Below are 19563 nucleotides of genomic sequence, written 5' to 3' on the forward strand. Positions count from 1 at the left end.
TAAGTCACATCCTCTGTTTGCGCAGCTGCGGGTGTTCGTGACCGCTCCGACAGCTCCACCTTCTCCCTTTTGCCAAATACCCAGGTCAGGCATCCCTCCGTGCCGAGGGAAAGAGCACCCATTTCTCGGGGAGACCCTGGGTAAGCGTGCAGGAGCCCAGCTCATGCCATGCTGGCCACATCCCTGATGGCAACACGATGGAGCACGCGGTGGCTCCGGGCTGTGCTTGTTGGTGTGTGCCAGCGACCCGCAGCCCCTGCGCTCCCACCTTGGCCACGTCCCCTCCTGCTCGCCAGCTCCAGCCCCGGCCCCGCCACCTCCGGGCGCTGACAGCCCGCGGCACAGAGCCTCTGCTGTCACCCAGCCCTTTGTTCGCTCTACCGCCAGCCCTGTGCTGCACGCGTTTTGTTATGGTGCCTCTTGAGACACTGACAACCTGCTGACATCCACATTTATTTTATTTTTGTTTAGTTTAGCTCCGCTGCCTCCGTCACCCCGAACCCCGGCACCAAGTCCAACTCCCCGTTAGCGGTTACTTGACATCTCACCGCTTCCTGCTGCTCCGAGGAGCTTTGCAGAGAGCTTTAAGGCTGCCCCTGTGTGTCCTCAGACAGGCAGAGCATCAAACCTCGTGCAGACAGCGCACCGGGGCAGCTGCCTGTGCCGGCCCAGGGATTTACTACAGACGGTTTGTTTTCCCAAGGAAGTTAGTTTCCAAGATAGCATCTGGTTTTTATGAGGTCTGATCAAATAAGGTGGTATGTGTATGAGTGTGTGTGGGGTGTGTGGGGGGGGTGTTTTTATGTTTGTACGCCTGTTTTTAAAGTTTTATAAATAGCGGAGTGATGAGTTGCTTGACTCCTTTCAAAACTGCATCTCTTGTGGCCATGATTTTGCTGAAATTATTACTGAATCCAGAAAGCAAGTCGTATCTCTGACCTGAGCAAAGGGCTGCGTGGCTACTCATACCTTGCAACCCATTAGCATTGGCAGGAGGTACTGTTATTTTCAACACCGATGCAGAATTATTCTTTTGGTGCCTTGCCCATGGCATGAGAAGCAGTCAGCCGCGGAGGTTATGGGTGAAAAACAGATAATTTTGCAAGCAACTTGTAGGCCCATTGAAGCTATTCAGCAAATAGTAACAGAGCCGTAATGTGTTCTTGGGGGCTTGTGCTCACTTTGCAAATAATTTGCCTGGAATAAAAAAGGTTAGAGGTTTGAATGTGCTTTTGTAGGCAGAGCTGCGGAGAGAAGCTGCATGCAAGTTTCCAAAGGGGCTCTGAGCTTTCATCGGTGTGCAGCGAGTCCTACGTGGAGGAAATGGTAAAAAAAGGACCAGAGGGAAACTTGCTGTGGAGATGATTCTGCTTGTGTTTGTTTCTTTTAAAGCTCTGGTTGAAAGGAAGAAAAAGAGAAATGAAAGCACAACTCTCTGGTGTTGCCTTTAGGAGGGGTTTCTTGGCAGAAAATTGGAGAGGGGAGAAAAAATCACCAAAAAATAGCGTAGCAGGAGAAGATGGGACTCTATCTGCAGCCCGCTCATTAATGGGTGATTAATAAGTGATGTGCTAATGGCGCATGGGGACCTGGTTATTTGTGTCTTCCCATCTGGGTAGGTTTAAAAGTGTCTACACAGCCATCTCATCTCATCTATATTTCAATGCCATCATCTTCCCTCTTCCTTCTTTCTTCCTTCCTCCACGTGCACCCCTTTCACACCCCCTACATCGGACGGGGCAGGCACGGACTCATGGTGCGGGGTTCATCTCCTCCAGATCCCAGCGGTGCTTCGTCCACCCCTGCCATCCCCGGGATAAAACCCGTCCCAGCAGGACGTGCCCTCCTGCTGCCTTTTGGAGCAGCTCCCCTCTCCCCCCAGCCGGCTCCTCGGGATGCCAGCAGTTAATCCCCTCTCCCGCGGAGCCCACCCTGCCGACAGGGATAACGCCGCGGCGCAGCCGCCCCTCGGCACATCCCCGGCTCCGGGATTTGTTTTTCATTTCCGCTCTCTCCTCTCGCCCCCCTCTTTGAGACGCGAGGGTTTGGCAGCAGATCCCGTCGCCCCCTTTGCTTTCCTGCGGAGGATCGTGTCTTGGGGGTGTTGTGTGAGCGGCGACGGGGGGCTGAGACGAAGCCGCTGGATGTCTTCTCAGGGAAGACATTAGAAGCAAATCCGCGCCTTCTCTCTCCTTGCTGCTCCTCTGGGGACCACCACCACGCTTCCCCAGCTCCCTCCTTTTTTTTTTTTTTTTTTTTTCTGTCCTGTGCACTTTAGTTTTTCTCACAAATCATTTTTGTATTTCCGAAAACTTGTACAGGACAGGGAGGCGAAATGCCACCCCTGTGGGACAGACCGGCAGCACAGTCAGTATTTGCACTGCTTTAGAGCAAGCCCAGCATCAGCTGGAACCAGGCTTTTCTTTGCAATATCAAAAAAGCAATGCCTAGATGCAAGAGAAATGCCTCTTGTTGGGATATGGGATTAACGGCTGATTTAGCATCCGCACCCAGACCTCGTCTCTCAGCTAAGCCAGCAGCCAGTGTCATTGCATTCATTTCTAGTTAGGTACCAGGTGTCCTGAAGGCACTTCTGAAACTTGTCCACGTTATGAGAATATGGTGCTGCATTCTGACACTGGCTTTTATGAAGATCGGAGCGGCTGGAGTTTCACACGATGAATTTCTCCCCTTTCTGCTCTGGGAACGGCCAGGAAGCAGTTTATGTAGAGGGGAGGATTTGGGGGCAGACAGCCCGTGTGTGTGTGTTTATAAGAGAGACGGGAGAGGTAAAGCCTCCTGACAGCGTGATAAAGAGCCTAAGAAAATAAAGCCTTGAGCTTTGATTGAAAGCCTGGATGCTGCTTTGCCCAGAAAATGCTACTGGTCGGGGTTTGTGCTGCTGCAAGCTATTTACCCGGTGCCTCCTGCCAGCACGTGTTTACATCGCTCCGGAGCAGCTCGCTTTCACAGCAGGGACCTGCCTGTTCCCCTCTGGCTGTGCCCAGCCCTGCCAGCCAAGGATGAGGTTTTTGGGGCACCGGGACATCGGGGCTTCAGGCTGATGAGCAGCACCAGGTCCCCGTAGCGCCAGCAGCTTCCTGCACCAAATCCACCGTGTGCACGCTCTTGCCTCGTTCAAAGCTGGCTTTCTGGGACCATTTTGCAAGCTGCGCCGCTCCCATGCGCGTTTCTTACCTTTAGCTGCAGTGTTTCTGGAAAACAGATGCAAAGTTTTCATGGGAAATTGTTCTAAGGTATTTGCTTAGCTCTGGTCATGTGTGGCGCACGGTGCCTTGCGGTGACCCAGGAGTCTCCACTCAATTATTTGCCCATACAGATAAGAGATAGATGCCTTATGTTGCACACTTGTTTTTCCCAGTCTCTCATTTGGGATGAGGTGAGCATAAGCAGGGATTAGTTTGTTAAGCTGTGACAGTTCATTAAACTTCTCGGACTTTTTCTCTGCGTTTCCTCTCCAGACACTGCTGGTGGCTGAGACTAGCGTGTGTGCAGATATTGTGTGACAAGACAGGCGGTGGAAATTTTCATGATTTCAGTTTCCAAACACCCTTATCTATTTGCAAAGCCCACAGAGTGCCTGCAAGAACTGTTGCATTTCAGATACTTCTCTTCCTGAAAGCCTGTGGAAGCGAAGTTCATTTTTCTTGGCTATTTTTTACCTTGAAGCAAGCCTTTTTTTTTTTTTTTCTTTTTTTTTTTTTTGTTGAATACTCTTGCCTTGGATGTGTAAAACTTGGTGAAATTAATGGGAGCCGTGCCCTGAATCTCCTGTGCAGCTTTTACATTCTCTGACTTGTAAACAAGGAGTCTGGTTTGCAGTGGGCTTTTGACCCACCAGAAGAAAACCCCTAAGTACGAAGGTAAAACAAGGGATGCTCACAGCTCTGCCCGGTTCCTCTGCTAATGACCGGTTGTGCAAATTGTTGTGCAAAGAGCCGGGCACTGAGATGGGTCGGATCCTGCGGGCACCTCCTGGGCTTTGCAAAGAGGCCACGGCTTGCAGCACTCGCTCAAGCTCTAGCTTGAGGGTTTGGGTGCCCCGTCGGGTAGCCCTGCATGGGAATGTGCTCCCACTTGTGTTTTCCCAACGTGAAAACCCCTCTTTGAGCAGAAATGATTTGCATGCAAAGCCATGCTGCCCCAAGGCGGGTCTCACCCCGCGCGGAGCACAGAAGGGGCAGCTGAAGGGAAGACGTGTGAGCATCTCTGTGCGGCCACAGAAATCTCATTTGATCCTCTGTGGTGGGAAAGGAAATGGAGCAATAACCCAGGACAGTTTAATAGAGTTGGGGTGAAATACGGCTGTTTTTGTAAGCTGGTCTCTGTGCAGTGAGGGCTCTTTAGCCCGTTTGTTGTGCTTGGCTCTGCTCTGGATGTTGGCACCAGCTGCTCTGCAGGTGCACATGTCTTTGGCAGGAAGGAGCTGGGATTTGGGGATTCGCCTTGGTCGGGCTGGGGGAAAGAGGAAAAAAGCAATGAGAGACAATGTTTGTCTCTTGCAAGCGAGGGAGACGCATCTGCGGGGGGGAGCACGCAGCCCGGGTGCAGCTCCCGTCCCGGAGCCAGGTCCTCTCCTGGTGGCTCCTTCTCCCTTCCATGGACCAAGCAGGAGCAGATCCTTTAGGGTCAGGCACTGCAGAGCCCAGCTGTGGCCAGCTCCTGTGAGAAGTTTCTGCAAGCTGAGGGCAGCTGAGATGGGGAGCGATAATGAGCATTGCCAACGTGTCCCCAAAATCATGAAAATCAGGGCAAGGGGGAACATTTCTAGAGCTGAACCGAAAAGGATGCAGCTTTGGCTGGCCCCTGGCAGAAAGAATGTGTTTTGGGGGTGTGTGGTTCATGGGAACCAGCACCCCAAAAGGGCAGAGCATGGATACGAGGTGCCTCCCTTTCTGCATTCTTGAGGGGTTTTAAGCTGGAGGAGATTTTTGCGTGGCTAATCTGATAGATGTCTGATAAAAGTCTGATAAATGGGGCAACGCTTTGGGGTCTTACCGAGTCCAGGAGTGGTGTGGGGCTGCAGCTGGGCACAGGGGCTGTGCCATCCTTCTCCCCCTGGCCTCGTCTGCTCCAGCTGCCCCAGGCTCCACACCAGTTTCAGAAAATGGGGGCAATGGAAGCAGACTGGGAGCCCTCGCAGCCCCCAGGAAGGGACCGTTCAGCCCCGCAGGGAGAGGAGGAGAGGTGGCTGGCATTTCCCCCTGCGGTCGAGCCAGCGGCGGCAGATCTCCGAGTGCTGGCAGGGACCCAAGGCGTATTTGCTTCCTGCCACCCTTTCAAATTAAGAAAACGATTCATTTTATTTCTTTAATTTTCCAAATGGAAGTGAATTGGCCGTGCTGGCAGGTGCCTGATGGACGTTCCCTGCCACCTCCCTCCACCTCCAAGGGGGGAAAGGAGCTCGCCTGCCACCCTCCTCCTCCAGCCGGGACCCAGCCTGGCTGGTCGGGGTTTGGGGACAACTTCGTCGTGCTGGGAGCAAACAAGAAGCACCCGGGTGTCCCACCACGAGTAAAACAATCTCAGCGCTGAGATGCTGCAAGGTCTTTCGGGGTGGCAGAAGGTGACAAAGCGAGCCATGGCACCCCCAGTGCCCCCTCGCAGCTTCTCCTCTTTGGTGTTTTATGAGCGTGGCTTTTCCCTTCGCTTTTATTATGCTTAGCAGAGTGTTTCTCATGCATAGTCCCCTGCCTGCCTCAAGGGGACACTATCAATAAATGACATCGGCTTCACCGGGCGGGCGGTGGAGGGTTCTCCCTTGCAAGGATGCAGAGGGGTGGGATGCTCTCAGCGCCCAGCACCACCGCTGAGTGCCCGGCTGGATGCGTGCATCTTCCCGGCTCCGCACAGCGGTGCAGGGCTCTGCTGAGCCGGCTGCAGCGAAGTCGGGGCCAGGAGGTGGCAAGGGGGAGATTATCCCGTCTACATGGCGGCAATTATCAAATCTATACGCCGCATCAGTGACATGAACCGCAGCCAGGCACTCGTGGATGGAGTGTGTGGCATGTAATTGGGTCTGGCTCCCCGATCTCTGCTAAATCTCACAGACCCGCTCCTAATCTCCCGCACCGTTGTCTCTCCTGGAGCTTTTTTTTCCACCTGCTGCTGTTTTTCTTGGTGCTGTCTCTCTCCTCGTCTGCCCTCCCCTGTCCCCATCCTGAGCTGGGGCTGGGTGGCAATGCAGAAGCTCAGGGTTTTCAGGTTTTTCATGCCATCCCCGTGCAAACTCCCAGGGTGGTGGGGTGCTGTCAGCTGCATCCCCTCTCTGGTAATCTCACCTCTGTGCCAGGAGCTGGGGTTGAGCTCTGCAACAGCTACAGTGCTCTCATCAGCAGGAAACAAGCCCAAGAAACTTGCTCTCCCCCTTGCGTTGCCCATGGAGATAAAAGCTCTGCCACCTGACAGCGAGATAAATTTGAACTCTTGCTAATTCTGGGGTAAAAAGGAAGCTCAGCAGCTGGGTTTCGTAATCCTGCGCGGGTGAGGTTTTCTGGGAGCCGCTGGTGCCGGCTCATTTTTACGTGGGTATTAGGGATGTGACAACTTAATTGCAGAGACTTCTCCAGGGGGGGAGCGGAAATCAATAGGTGTTGGTAAGGCGCTCATTTTGAGATAAAGTCTATTTGTAAATTATAATCATTTGTCTCCTTGCCACCTCCAAAGCAGTTAATTGTGACTTGCCCGAGGCCCGGAGGGGTGCTGGGTTCTGCCCCGGATCAGAGCCGGAGCCCGAGCACGGGGTGCCCGTGCTGCAAAGGGCAGAGCTTGCAGAGCGAGCGGCCCCGTGGTGCTGCTGCCAATCTAGAGGGCTGAAGGTTGTGAATTCAAGCCCTAAAGCGTGTCCTGTAATCCCTTTCCTGGCCCGGAGGAGCAGCAGCCTATTCAGTTACCAGGGCAGGGAGGGCTGCGGGGTGTGCGTTTCCCAAAGGGCAGCCCTAGGCTGGAGGGAGAGCGGCCAAAAATACTCGGCTTATTTAGGGACTCGCCTTCCAAGGCTGGAGCGTAGCCTGCTAAACAAAAAACACCCTGAAACTAGAGGCTGAGTTTTGCACGCTGGGGTGAAGGAGAGGCTGGCTCTGCCCCAGATGGCTGCTAGCACAAACCTGGGTGCTTCCCTGCTCTCATCCCAGCCCCGTGGGGATGTGCCTCTCCTCGCGCTGATGCTGCTCAGCCTTTGCTCTGCAGGTCCTCGATCAGCCACGTGCTGAGCTTATGGGTGTGTTGCAAGCAGGAGGAGATTCAAGGAGCTCCTGCAGTCCCTGGATGTGGTTGGGGAGGGAGCGGATGGGCTCCGGGCCCAGCTTTGGTGTTGCATGGACAGGTGGATGCGCATTCCCCCCACCCAGGGTGCATGCTGCAGATTGCTGTGTGCTCGCAGCAGTGCCCAGCTCTTCGGGGCGCTAGTAGTGAGCAGATTTTGGGGCCACCCTGCGCACTGTGTGCGATGAAGCCACCTTAGGAGGATGGGACAGCTGGAGGTGATGGGGAACACCTGCGGAAAACATGTCCACCAGCCCTGTGCCAGCACCCTCCGAAATATCTGCGTGTGTGTGTATTTTCGCATAAGGTGGAAAGGTCTGAACCAGCGCCACATGTTTCCTACTCAGCTCTTCGCTTAGGGCATCCTTCATTTTTCTGTTTATTCTCTCTGTCTTTTCTGGCCCTTCCTCGCTCCCCATCTGTGCGAGCACGACCTCCCACCGCCGCGGCCCCGACCTGCACGTCCCGGGGTTGGAGGCTTCCCGGGGGCTGGCTGCCTCCTTGCGCCGCTCCTCGCTGCTGCGGTTACACGGCTCTCCTCCGCACTGGTACCCAAAAAACAGCAAGAGACTGGGGAGGACAGCCCTGAGATAAGCAAATAAAGCAGGGGAGGGCAGTAGGGTATTCCTCCCTTCAGGATGTTGGCTGGTTTCAGCTTGGATAGAGGGTGCTCAGAGCCTTCTCCGGAGAGAAGGAGCACGGAGAATGGAGGAATTGTTCTTCAAACCTCCTTACGGCCAACCCAGGGCGAGGGCCTCCTGCCGCGGGGCAGAGGAGCCGTGCTCGGAGCAAGGTGGGCACGGGGAGGTTTGCAGGCAGCCAGTGAAGTCGTGCAGGTGGGAGCTGGATGCGTCATTGTCTGTACGTGTGAGCGGACACGCGGGCTGGTGCTGCTCGCACCGGGGCGCGGAGGAGGCTCGCAGCCTCCCCGGGGGCACGGCTGGGCGCACGTGACGGTATCCGTGCCTTGCACGCCGGCCACGTTGATCTCATGTGCTGAGCTCCTCGCAGGCACCCGAAGGAGTCATCGAGTGCGCGCTGATCACCGCGCGCTGCCAAAATCCTCTGGAATCTGCTCCCCTGCGCCGCCCCTTCCCAGGTCAGCGGCGGGGGCTGCGGCAGCAGGTGCTGAAACCCGTCCTTCCTCGCGACCTGCCTCGCTTGCTTTTCCAGCACATTTTCCGGAGGTCAGTTGTCCCCTCCCCGCCGCTGGATTGCTTTCCTGCCCTTCCCACCTGCTCCTTCCACCCGGCAGCTTTTTTGGAGCTGGAGAGCAGCCTTGAGGGGGGCAGCGGGGGCGGAACATGAGTCGAAGGAGAAATCAATCCCGTCCTTGCCGGGGCTGAAATCTTGGAAACACTGCGCTCCCATCCAGCGGCTCTCGAAGAACCGGGGCCGAGCATGGCACCAGCCATTTCTGGCCGCTGGCAGCTATTCCTGGCCCTGACCTGAAGCTCGGTCCTTTCCCTCTCCTTCCCCGCGCACGAGGGCGAGCTGAGCTCGGTGCGCAGAGGGGGGCAGGCAGGCAGCGAGCTATAAATAATGGCACTCGTGGGCGGCTGCTGGGGAAGGCACCGAGCAGAAAGCACCCCGGCCCCATGGGCAGCTGGCACCCCGTGCCCTGTTCCCTCCCCAAGATGCCACGGAGGTGGTGCAAGATGCCATGGAGCCAGTGCCGTGCTTTTTTTTGTAGGGCTTTGGGCAAGGGGAGGGATGGGTCCGAGCTGTGCAGCCACCTCACACTTGCAGGGCTCCCTTGTTCATCCGCCTCCTGCACACGGGGCGAGCTCGCCGGGTTTGCCAGCCACGTCTACCGATGGATGGGGCAGAGGCAGCTCGGTGCCACGCGGCTTGAAGCTTCCCGAGCAAATTTTTCCTGCTCTCCCTCCTGCTTTGCTTTTCCACGCCCTCACTTTCTGTCCCACTGCCTTTCCACCGTTCCTGTGCTCTCGCCTTCCCTCCCCATCTCTCCCAGATCCCTCCTGTGCTTTTCACCTCTCCTTCTCTCTCTCCATCACTCCCCCACGCTCTCACCCACTCTCCTCCCTGCTCCCACTATTTTTATCCTCCTCCTACCCCATCTCCTCTCTCTCCTTTCTCTTCACCGTGCCCCCCCCAGGCCTCTCTCTGCGGCCGGGTACCGTTTTGCTCTGCAAACACCAGCTGCCTTGTTTTTCTTACGTCGCGGTAAATGTTTCCGCAGTGCTGTGGAGATCTCTGGAGCCGCTGAACAAAGGGACCTTTCATTTTAGCAGCGGGATGGAGGGTGACCGTGCTGCTGGCCCGAGAGGTCGGCAGTCAGGGGGCTCCCGTGGCCACATCCAGCCCCCAGGTTGGGGATGGCGCTTCTGGAGCTGCTCGGGGTTTAGATTGTTCCCCCTCCCGCCTCTCCTGCTGCAAACCCGATGTAATCGTAGCAGGAAATTAAACATTTGAAGTGTTAACGTGATAATCTGCTGGTTTAGGCTTTGGGGGGCTGGGAGCCGAGCGTGTTTCTGCTGCCCAGGTGCCAGGAGGGAGGAGGACACGATGATGACAGGCTCCCCCTGGCATTCCCACTCTCTGGAGAAACCTCAAGGAGTGCTCTCCTTCAGCTTTCTCCCCTCAGCCCATCCTTAGGCTCGTGGTTAGGATGGTGGGGTTTTTCCTTTGGTCCTGATAGCCATATCTCATTGCTCGTGCTGGTGGGACCAGGACCAGTGGCTATACCCATTGCTCGGGCTGAATTTCTTGGTGCTCTGCTGATGCTGGACCAACCAGCTCAGGATCTGTGCACATCTCACATCCCTAAGGCTGTGGTTTAGGAGCATTGCACCTGGAAAGGAAACAAATAAAAAATGCCATAAGCTTTCAGAGATGCAAAGAACTCCCTGAAAAATCCTTCCTCGTGTCCCTGGGGCAATGAACCCTGGGTGTAACACTGTGAGGAAGGTTCAAGCTGCACTCCAGGAGCACTGTTCCTTGTAGGAGGGGTGATGCTGGGTGAGGAGGTGGGGGTCTCATCACCAGAGGTGGTGAGGAGCAGGGCAGACCCCGTCAGGATGGCTGTGCCAGGCAGGATGCAGAGTACATTGCTCTGGGTGGGTTGGAGAACCAAGCAGGCGATGAAGAACAGGCGTCCTGTTGCCTTGTCTGAGCTCCTCAGTGGTCTATAAAGATGGCTGGCATGAATATATTATGTTTTTTTAATTCCTTTTTTATGTCAGACTTGGATTGTCTAATAGACGCTTGCATTGTAATTTTTTACTTTAATAGGAATCATTTGTAGAGAGATCTGCTGAGCTCAGCATCCCGGCTGGAGCTTTTGCATTATCGGGAGTTGCTGTCTTTGCAGATGGATGAGTTTCAAGGATTTCTAAATACACAGGCCTATCTGTCTAAACAAAAGTTCAAACGCCGTGCAGTTCACTGGTTTGGAGCAAATGTCAAACGGGCAGGGACTGGGCCACCACTGCTAAAGAAACCTCTGTCCTGCTTTCTTTTACGCCAGCTGTGCCTGCATGATTTTCTTCCAGTGTTGTGAGGCTGTGAGACTGGGGTGACCAAGTGTCTTTGGAAGATCTGGTCAGCTGTGGGCAAGGCAGAGCCTGCTCGTCCTGGACCAGAGAAATGGGGAAGGAGTGAGTGACCCTTCCTAAGCAGCATTGGTCCTCTCCAATGGCTATGATGCTCATCTCATGCTTCCCTAAATAATGCCCCAAATGGGGCATCCAGAGCCACTGGCTGTGGAAGCAGGGAAAGCTCTTGGTGCATCATGAGTTTTAACTGCAGCATTTCTGGTAGAAACACAGCTGTTTGCAGACAGACACGCCACCAGGAGATGCTTTGGGCTGGCGGTTAGCTTTGTCCTGACCCATGCCTTGCCCCCCGTTCCTGTATCTCCAAGGGCAGGCAGAGGGGACCGCGCTTTCCCCAGTCGTGCCTGGGATAAAAGTGACTTTTGGTTTAAAACAGGCAAGGCTGGGGGCCAGGTCGCATCCTGCACTGCTTCCCTGCCTGGTCCTGGCCCCCGTCGGGCAGGCTTTGTGGGATGGAGATAGCAGCCTGGCGTGGGAGACAGGAGACCTTTTTCCCTGACACCTGCATATGGTGCGACTTCGGCGCGGCCTCTCGCATCCGGTGTTTTCTGTGTGTTTTCCGAGGCGCTTTGCATCAGCTCCTTGGCCAGTGCTGGGAGGACTGGATTGGAAAGGAAAGGGATTTTCATACTTCATCTTTTTCTCGCCGGGGCCTGAAACGTGAGCGCCTCCAAGGCGTTGCCGAATGAGGTGGTAATGTGTTCATCAGCTGGGAAATCACCGGGCCTCGGAAAAACGGGAAAGGGAGAGATGGAGAGACGTGCAAGGGCTTTAGGCTGCAGCGGGAGGATGTGGGGAGTGCGGTGTGGAGGAACATCCCGGTGGCACCAGGGCTGCAGCCCTGCACTCGGCGGGGCTCCCTGCCTCAGTTTCCCCACCCCAATCTGCCACTGCCCTGCGGGGCCTTAAAGATGCACTGGAAGCCACGGTCCCCACCCAGGGTTGAGGGAGGCATGGGAAGAGAGAGAACCCAAGTCAAAAACCACCTAAATACAGCTCAGGGGTGTAGCAAGGAGCTGCCTGCTGCAGGGCATGGGTTGACCCTTGGCTGTGCCCAGCTGGGAGCGGTCTCCTGCGGGGAGCGGGTTGTTTTCTCCTGGCTGGACGTGGATTTGGTCTGCAAGACCTCGTGCTGGCGTTGCCCTCGCCCTTGCCGCTCTGCTCCCCAGCGTGTCTCGGTGCCACCGTGCGCCGTCAGGTCACCTGAGATACCTTCAGAGCGTTTTGGTGGTGCTCATGCCTTGGGTCTGCGTGATGCTCGAGGCAGCACAGCCCACGTGTGTAAATAAATCAGCCCCAAGTGCCTTTCCTTTTCAGTTTTGTGGACTCTTCTACCCTCTTGATATTTGAGGGTAAGGAGAAACGTTCACCGGCCATCTCTCATTGCTCCCTACCCCTCCTTCCTCTTCCTGTTTACCCGCCTCCTTTTCATTAAAGTCTCTGACTTCTCCGTCTCGCACTCTGCTCTTTCTCTACATCTCATTGCTTTTATTGCCTGTCTCTGAGCAGAAACCCTTTTCCTCTGTCTTTTTTATGCAGGATATCCAGAATTGATTGGAGCGTTCCAGGTCAGGCCACGCCGCTGATTTACACCATCACGTATTTTATAATCCTCTGCCTTCATATATAACCTAACATTTTGTTTGCTGTTTGAGCAGTGGCTGCAGAGCGAAGGCTGACATCACTTTGCTGGCCGGTTTCAGCTAATTTAGACTGCAGCAATGTGTGTGATTAGTTCAAAACACTCCTTGCAGCGAGCGGTGCCTTGCATTTATCAACACGCCGGGCTTCCTCGCTGCCTCGTGCTGCTGCTGGCTTTGAAGGTCTCTGCCATCCATCATGTTCTTGATTAGCCTAAATAATATTGTCATCTGCCAGTTTTTCCTCCTCATTGCTCAGCCCTCTTCAAAGCATTAATAAACAGATTAGAGTACGTTAATCCTCATCCAAAACACTGAGGTGCTTCTCCAGCAGTCTGCCTCCGTGCAGAAAGCATTCAGACCTTTCCAACAGGCTGGAAACGCACGCCGCTTGTTTGCAGAGGCGATACTGGGTCACCCTGCAAGAAACTGGCCCATGCCAGCATTTTATAATCCCATCTGCTGCTCCAGAGCGAAATACCTTTTCTTCAGAAATGTCATTTCGGCCGTCTATGAAATTCAGGTTCTAAGACATAATTAAGAGGACAGCGAAAGGGAGTAGAGAAAACGCTGTTGCTTTTATTACAGATAGAAACACTTATTTTCTGACATTACTACAACTCTGCCCCGTTCACATTATGAATGATTAATATTGGTCTGCGTGACTAAATATGGTCCTAGTGCTAATACTTTCAAATGCAGCTATTGTGCATTTAAATGGCAAGGGACTTTTTAGTAAAATACTTAGGATTTTGGTTTCATGGGAATAGCAGAGTTTAATACGAAAAGTGTAGAGTATTATTGATGAGCGATGTGGTGAAATTATGTATGTGGACATATGCTTACAGTTAGATCAATAGATGTTATTAATGTGTAAAGATATCATTTTTATGTTTCTTTTTTTCCAAAGGGTTTTGTGGTTAGCTTATTTTTTGAGCTTATTGATGAAAGAATAGTATTTATTTTGAAAAGTCAATGATTCAAATCAGGGCAATTTTTTAATGGGCTGTAACTTCTAAACAGAGCAATAAATTTTTGTTGTCATTTACAGAAGTATTTCCCTTTGCACTGAAGATGAATGTTGCAGCCTGCAGGTCAATGGCTCAGTTCTCCCCGAGGGTGAATTCTGGAGGAGCTGAGCTGGGATCTTCACAGTGGAAGCAGCTTGCAGCTGAAATGTCTTTAAACTTTGTGTTATTTGGGAAAGGAAGCAAGGGAAGAGTGATCACAACCAACTTCACCATTTTCCTACATATTGCCCAAATTGAAATAAATATCATTCTTAAAGAGCAGAAGAAACAGCAGAACCAGCACAACCGTGCTGTGGTTTGAACCCTTCAGCTTCTTGCAGGCAGCTTCTGCTCTGGAGGCTGCATCAGCATCAGCAAACCTGTGCTTTTTGGAGCTCTCTCTTCCCTTCTGCACTCGGGTTTTCTGCTCATGAGTATGCCCTGGCAGTGACTCTGCTGGTCATTGCTGTGTGAAACCACACGAGTTGTGGCTGGTGTTTGCTTTAACCAGCTGGCTGATGTTTGTACTGGGCTGCCCACAGTCGCTGTGCTGGGTGGAAGAGTGGCTGGTTGCTCCTCTTCCCTTCCTTGTTTTTATTGATTTTTTTTATTTGTTCTGTTTTGCTTTTAATTTCACTGGCTATCTCAAGCTGGGCTGTGAAGAGGCAGTGAAGTGCACTGCAGCTTGCCTGCTCTCCAAAAAGAGAGCAACCTGCTTTTGGAGCAGGAGGTGACTTTCGGGGCCCCATCAGGTGTCCAAAGCACATGATTTATCAGCTCGATCTCATCCTGCTTGAGCTCCTGCTGGTGTCTCGGCTGTTGGTGTGGCTGGTGGGTCTGTGCTTGCCCATGAGGACTTCCCCTGCCGCTGCCCCTGCCTCGTCTTCCGATGTCCCGACTCCTGCTGGCTGCCTGGTGTGCACAGCTGGGGGAAACACCTCCACGGAGCTGAGGAAAATGGGGGGATACGGGCATTTGGCTGGGTGGGAGCTCAGCGCCCTGATCGTTGTGATGGCTTGGAGTTGCTTCCTGGGAAAAGAGAGGAGAGCATCCTCCTTTGGAGGGTGTAGGTGTCACATCTCCTCCACTGGCTCTGCTTTATCTGTGGGTCGTGCAAGCAGTGATTTTTGTAATGCTGGGAAAGGGGTGGGAGGGGTGGTGGTTTGGTTTTGGTTGTCCGTGCAGTGGCGAGACCAAATTTCTGCTCTAACCATGAGTTCAGCTCACGTCCTTGCTTCCCAGACTCCCACCTCGTCCCCTCGCTGTAGGGAAACTAGGAGGTGCTTTTCGTCCATTTCCCCTTTTAGAGGATGGTAGTAGCTCTCCTCTGCTCTGATTTTACTCACCAAATAGGATGAAAACAGATGAGGTCAGTGGCGTCTATACAGGCAGATTTGGCCTCCATTTTCTGTTTACTAGGACTGCATTAGTTATGAATAATGGCGCGTCAAACCACTCGCTCCAAGCAATTTATTCATGGGATTTGGCCCCGCTCGCTGTCTGCGAGCTGCCTGCCAGCAGGGTCTGATTTTTAAAATACACTTGCAGGCACGCAGCCGTACGCCCGATCTGCTAGCGAACGCATCGGGGCCCCCGGGTGCTGCAGGGTGGGGGTGGCAGTGCCGTCGAGGCACTGCAGCCGGTCCCCAAAGACCCTAAATGAGTGTGCAGAGGGGCAGCGGTGGTGCCTCTTTGCAGCAGGGTGCAATTAGATAGATGGAAGATGAGAAGTGGCGGGAGGCTTTAAATATTCTTCTCTCTCCTTTTGCCCAGGGGACATCATTATGTTAAGCTACGCACACGCACGCGATCCTGAACCTTTAAGGCAGGAATTCCTCCCCGACTTGAGAGAGACGGCAAAGATTTTGAGTTCGTTTCTCGCCGTCTGGCAAATTTTACGTCTAATTTTTGCTCTGTCACATCCCTGCGGAATAACCATTGATTTATATCATGGCTGAGCCCAGACCAAATGCTTTTTCGCTGGAGTACGGATACCTGTATTCTCTCCAAGAAAGGTTCCTGCTCCCCACGCTTTGATAAAAAGGCCAAAACTAAAGAAACCCCTGGTTGCTGTGATGTCTGTGGAGAAGGGAGCACAATAGCCCATGCGTGAAGGGAGGCAATCGCGGGTCAGGTTTGCTCACCCGTCGCCGGTATGATGTGCACCGCTCGCTATTGTTTTCTGGGGTATTGCACTTTTGATTGATTGCTTAATTTGTGCGCCTGTGTGATAGTTATTGTCATGTGATGGCTCTTTTGTCGTGCTGGACTGAACGTTTTTATTCTTGCGAGACAGTTCAGGCTCCGAGATGCTTCCCAAGAATGCTTGGGCTGATGTTCCCAGGGGCCATATTTGGAAATCCCAACAGTTTTCTCTTGGCCAAAACCACCAGTTGATTTTAAGGGACGTTTTGTTTGTGTTACAGTGTGAGTTGCTGGCCCCTGATGTTCTTGGAGGGAAAAAAAAAAAAAAAGACAAAAAGATTCCCAGCTCACAAGACATTTGCACTAATTAAACAGCAGGGAATTTGTTGCTCTTCGCTGGTTTGTTTTTTCGGCTTCTGTCAGGCTTTTTGCACTCGGGTTTCCATGAGCCTTGTTAACTCAGTTGGCAGCTGTCACGCAACGATGGACGGGCTCTTCCTCTTGCCCATGAGACGAGGTTAGTGGGATGCAGAGCACAGACAAGGGACACATCCCCACCACCCAGTTCATTTGCCTCAAGTTCAAGGTCCCCTCCATGGGCTGTCCTGAATGAAGGCTCTCCAGTTTATTTGGGGGTGATGTACGCCAGGAGTCTGTCCTGGTCCCTCACCTTGCTGCCTCCATCCCTGGCTATTGAGGGAGCTTTGGGAGATCACGATGTCCTCCAGGAGGCTGCAGACCCTCCCCTAGGGACCACTCTGTACTTGGTAGCCCGATGATTTTTTGACCTTTTGTAGCCTTTTGAACAAGGAGAAAGAGACCAGCTGAGGCTGAACTTTCTCCTTTCTTAGATGCCCACAGTGTGGTGTTAGAGCATTTGCCCTCATCACCTGGGAGGGTTGTCAGCGTAAAGCTCCATCTTGTTTTCCTCCTCCTTGAAGTTTATCTTGAGCAGTTTATCCATAAAAGCTGTAAATTCCGGGGCCATCAGGGAATCCCCTTCCTCCCAGGGAAATGGAGTCTCTGGAAAACCCCCGATGGTCTTGGCTTTGCCACTTCAGCTCTCCTTAAAGCCTGCAGCCCAGATGCAGGGAGCCCTGCACGAGCTCTGTGCCTATTGAGGCTACTCCAAGTCCCAGTGCCTGTCACCAAATGAGGACTGAGAGGTCGGGGCGAGCACAGCTGTGCCCCTCTCCTCCCCGCAGTTTTTCTCTGTTAATCTTCCCAGGTTTCATTTATGGCTGTAGTGAAATGAGAGAGGGGTTTGGGCGGGATGAAGACGGGACCCTGCGGGTGGTAATAGATGCCCTTGTGTCACTTGAGGAGCAGGGGACTGATGCTGCCTGCGCCCTGTGGTTTGGAGCAAGGTGCTCACTCTGCCTGTGCCTGCAGTCCCACGGTAAGCGCCCGCTGCTGGACAGCTTGCTCCGACAAATTCCCTGGTTTCAACTGCAAATTCCCCTCCTGCCCATGAGTGGCTTTCCCCTAAAACGCTTCACTCCAGGGGAATCTGCAGGATTTTTTCTTTCCCTCCTCCCATCCAAAACCACGCAGTCGACAAAATCTTTTTCCCGTGCTAATCCTCGGCTATGCAGGTGGACTCATCCGGCCCCGCGGTAGTAGGGGAGAGACAGATGTTCAGCAGACAATTAGTGCAGTTGTGCAGCGCTTTCCTGCTCAAAGCCTCCACGCCAGAGCCCCCGAATAAATCACTGCGTGTGTGCCTGCGTCGCCTCGTGCCGCCAGACCTCTACAAAATGAGTGCAGGTGGGACGGGCTCTGATGGGGGACACTGTGCTCCGCAGAAAAGTCCCCTTTCACCCCATTTTTCTGAGCCCTTTCTGCCCTCGGCACAGCAGCAATATCCATTCAACCACAGCTGAGTCTTTCTGAAGCTTTTTTCCTACGGGTTATCTCCCACAAAAGGCTTTTTTTTTTTTTTTCTCTTCTAGAGGTTTTCCAAAGTTAAGGGTTAAGTTTCAGGAAAGAACCGACTTTTTTCCAATGAGCACAGCAGCACTGAAGGTGAAGGGAACTGACAATTTCAGGACAGGGCAGGGAAATGTTAATGGTTTCTAGAAGTTTTGTTTCATTATGAAATTTTCAAACAGTTTTTCTGAAACAGAAACTGCGCAGGACAATTTCAGCTGAAAAAAAAAAAAAAAAAAAAAAAAACAGGAAAAATGAGCCGTGGCTCCCGTTTGACAAAAACTGTGCCTTTTGGCTACAGATCATCCCCAGAAATCGGGCTCTGTGCTGAGCAGGTGGTTCCCTTTCCCCTTTTTCCATGGTGATTGTGAGGTCCACCGTCAGCTTACTTGTTTCCTAGTAATTGGATAGTGTGGGCGTGATGGCATCTTTAAAAACCCAGGTCATTGGCGGGGCACCAGGGTGCAGCTGGGAGGTGCAATGCAAGCCCCGTGCTCCCAGCGGGGCTCCTCGCCTTGGCCCCAGCATCTCAAGATGCATGTCTGGATGCGATGCTCGGAGGTGTCCGCCCTGCTAAGAGGGTTTCACCCTCCTGCAGAAATGCTGAGGGGGTTTTATGGGTTGTTTTTACCCTGGCTGGAAAAGAAGAGAGATGGGAATGATATTCCCCGGAGGGCAGCAGCATCCCCCAAGGATGGGACCCTGCTCTGCACCCATCCAGGCTGGAGAGGACACAGGGGATGGGGATGACCCCAAAGTGGCCGTCAGCGTTCGCCCTCAGCTCTTGGAGGAGTTTGTAGGTCGGCAAGCGGGATAGCAACCAGAGAGCCCGAAACCGGAGCCAAATCGCTTATCCTTCCTCTGTCCTCCTTTGGGCAGCCTTGGAGCTTGCTCAATATTCACTCTGCAGCACGAACGGGCTCTGTGCAGCACCTAGTGCAGTGAGATTAGGCTTGTGGGGTTTTTCTTTGTTTAAGAGAAATCCTTTCAACAAAAAAAGGGGAACTTCTGAAGCGTATCATTCTTCCCCTCTTGCATATGTTCATTTTTGATTCAAACGCACTGTAGAGACCTTTCTTCCCTCGCAGAGCAAAATCCCCTGGAAAAGAGCAGAGCCTGTTTTTGTGCATTTATTTTTACCAGATCTTGAAATAATTTGTGACTTTAAAGGAGAGGAGAAAAAAAAAAAAAAAAAAAGCAAGCCTGTTCCTGATTGAGGCCTCTGAGCATTACTGTGATAGAAACAAAAATAATAAGGTAACGAGTGATTCTAACCTTAGCTTAATTAACACATCGTTAAGATCAAGTGCCCAGAAAGGTAGCGGCTCTGTGCTCTTACGCTGAACCTGGAGGCTTGGCGACCCGAGAAATGCATTGCAATTTATTTCTTATTTAAGTGTTTGTTCTCTAGCCCCGGTGAGTAACCCAAGTAATTTCTCCAGGGGAGGCCTGAGAAGGGCTCAGACCCGTTTTCAGGTAGGGCTGGAAAGAAAGGAGTGACCCGAGGAGCTTCGGGGAAGGAAGGGTTCGCAGGGAGCCGCCTGTGCGAGCAGGTCGGGAGCGCGGGCTGCATCCTGGGCTGCTGAGAGCAGTCAGGAAAATGGGAGCTGACTGCAACCTTTTAGTGCCAGAGCTATTTCTTGACATACGATGCAGATCGCTTTCTGATCTCATCTCCCCCTGCGCTCAGCTTGGAACCAGAAGGAGAGGTAAATGGGTCAGGATTCCCAGGGGGGCTGTGAGAAGGGCCAAAAAGCAGGCGTCCGCAGGGGAAAAACAGTCGATTTGGCAGGTCTGGAGTTCATTGAGAAGTTATTGCTTTGGAAGGCACAGGAATATCTGTTGGGAGTCATAGAAGAGTTATTGGTGTTGGAAGTTATGATGTAGAATTATGGTGGAGGATATAGAGACCCTTATAGAAGCTCAGCAAACCTGTGAATCCATCTATCTAAGCACCCTCAATTCCCACTGAAATCC

The 19563-nt window shown here is 52.9% G+C and overlaps 1 protein-coding gene and 1 long non-coding RNA gene across 6 annotated transcripts in view; both read left to right on the forward strand.

Annotated features, from left to right (window-relative positions):
* Window positions 1–19563, forward strand: part of CNTFR (ciliary neurotrophic factor receptor) — a gene marked incomplete at its 3' end in the record, with an annotated part of 178639 nt that overhangs the window by 61933 nt on the left and 97143 nt on the right. The gene's annotated exons all lie outside the window — the stretch shown is intronic.
* LOC308185558 lies at window positions 8–17882 on the forward strand. The gene is made up of 2 exons (XR_013943467.1): window positions 8–3257; window positions 13554–17882. It is a non-coding gene; the product is annotated as an uncharacterized lncRNA (long non-coding RNA).

This window comes from Anser brachyrhynchus (assembly GCF_964034855.1).
Source record: "Anser brachyrhynchus genome assembly, chromosome: Z".
NCBI lineage: Eukaryota > Metazoa > Chordata > Aves > Anseriformes > Anatidae > Anser > Anser brachyrhynchus.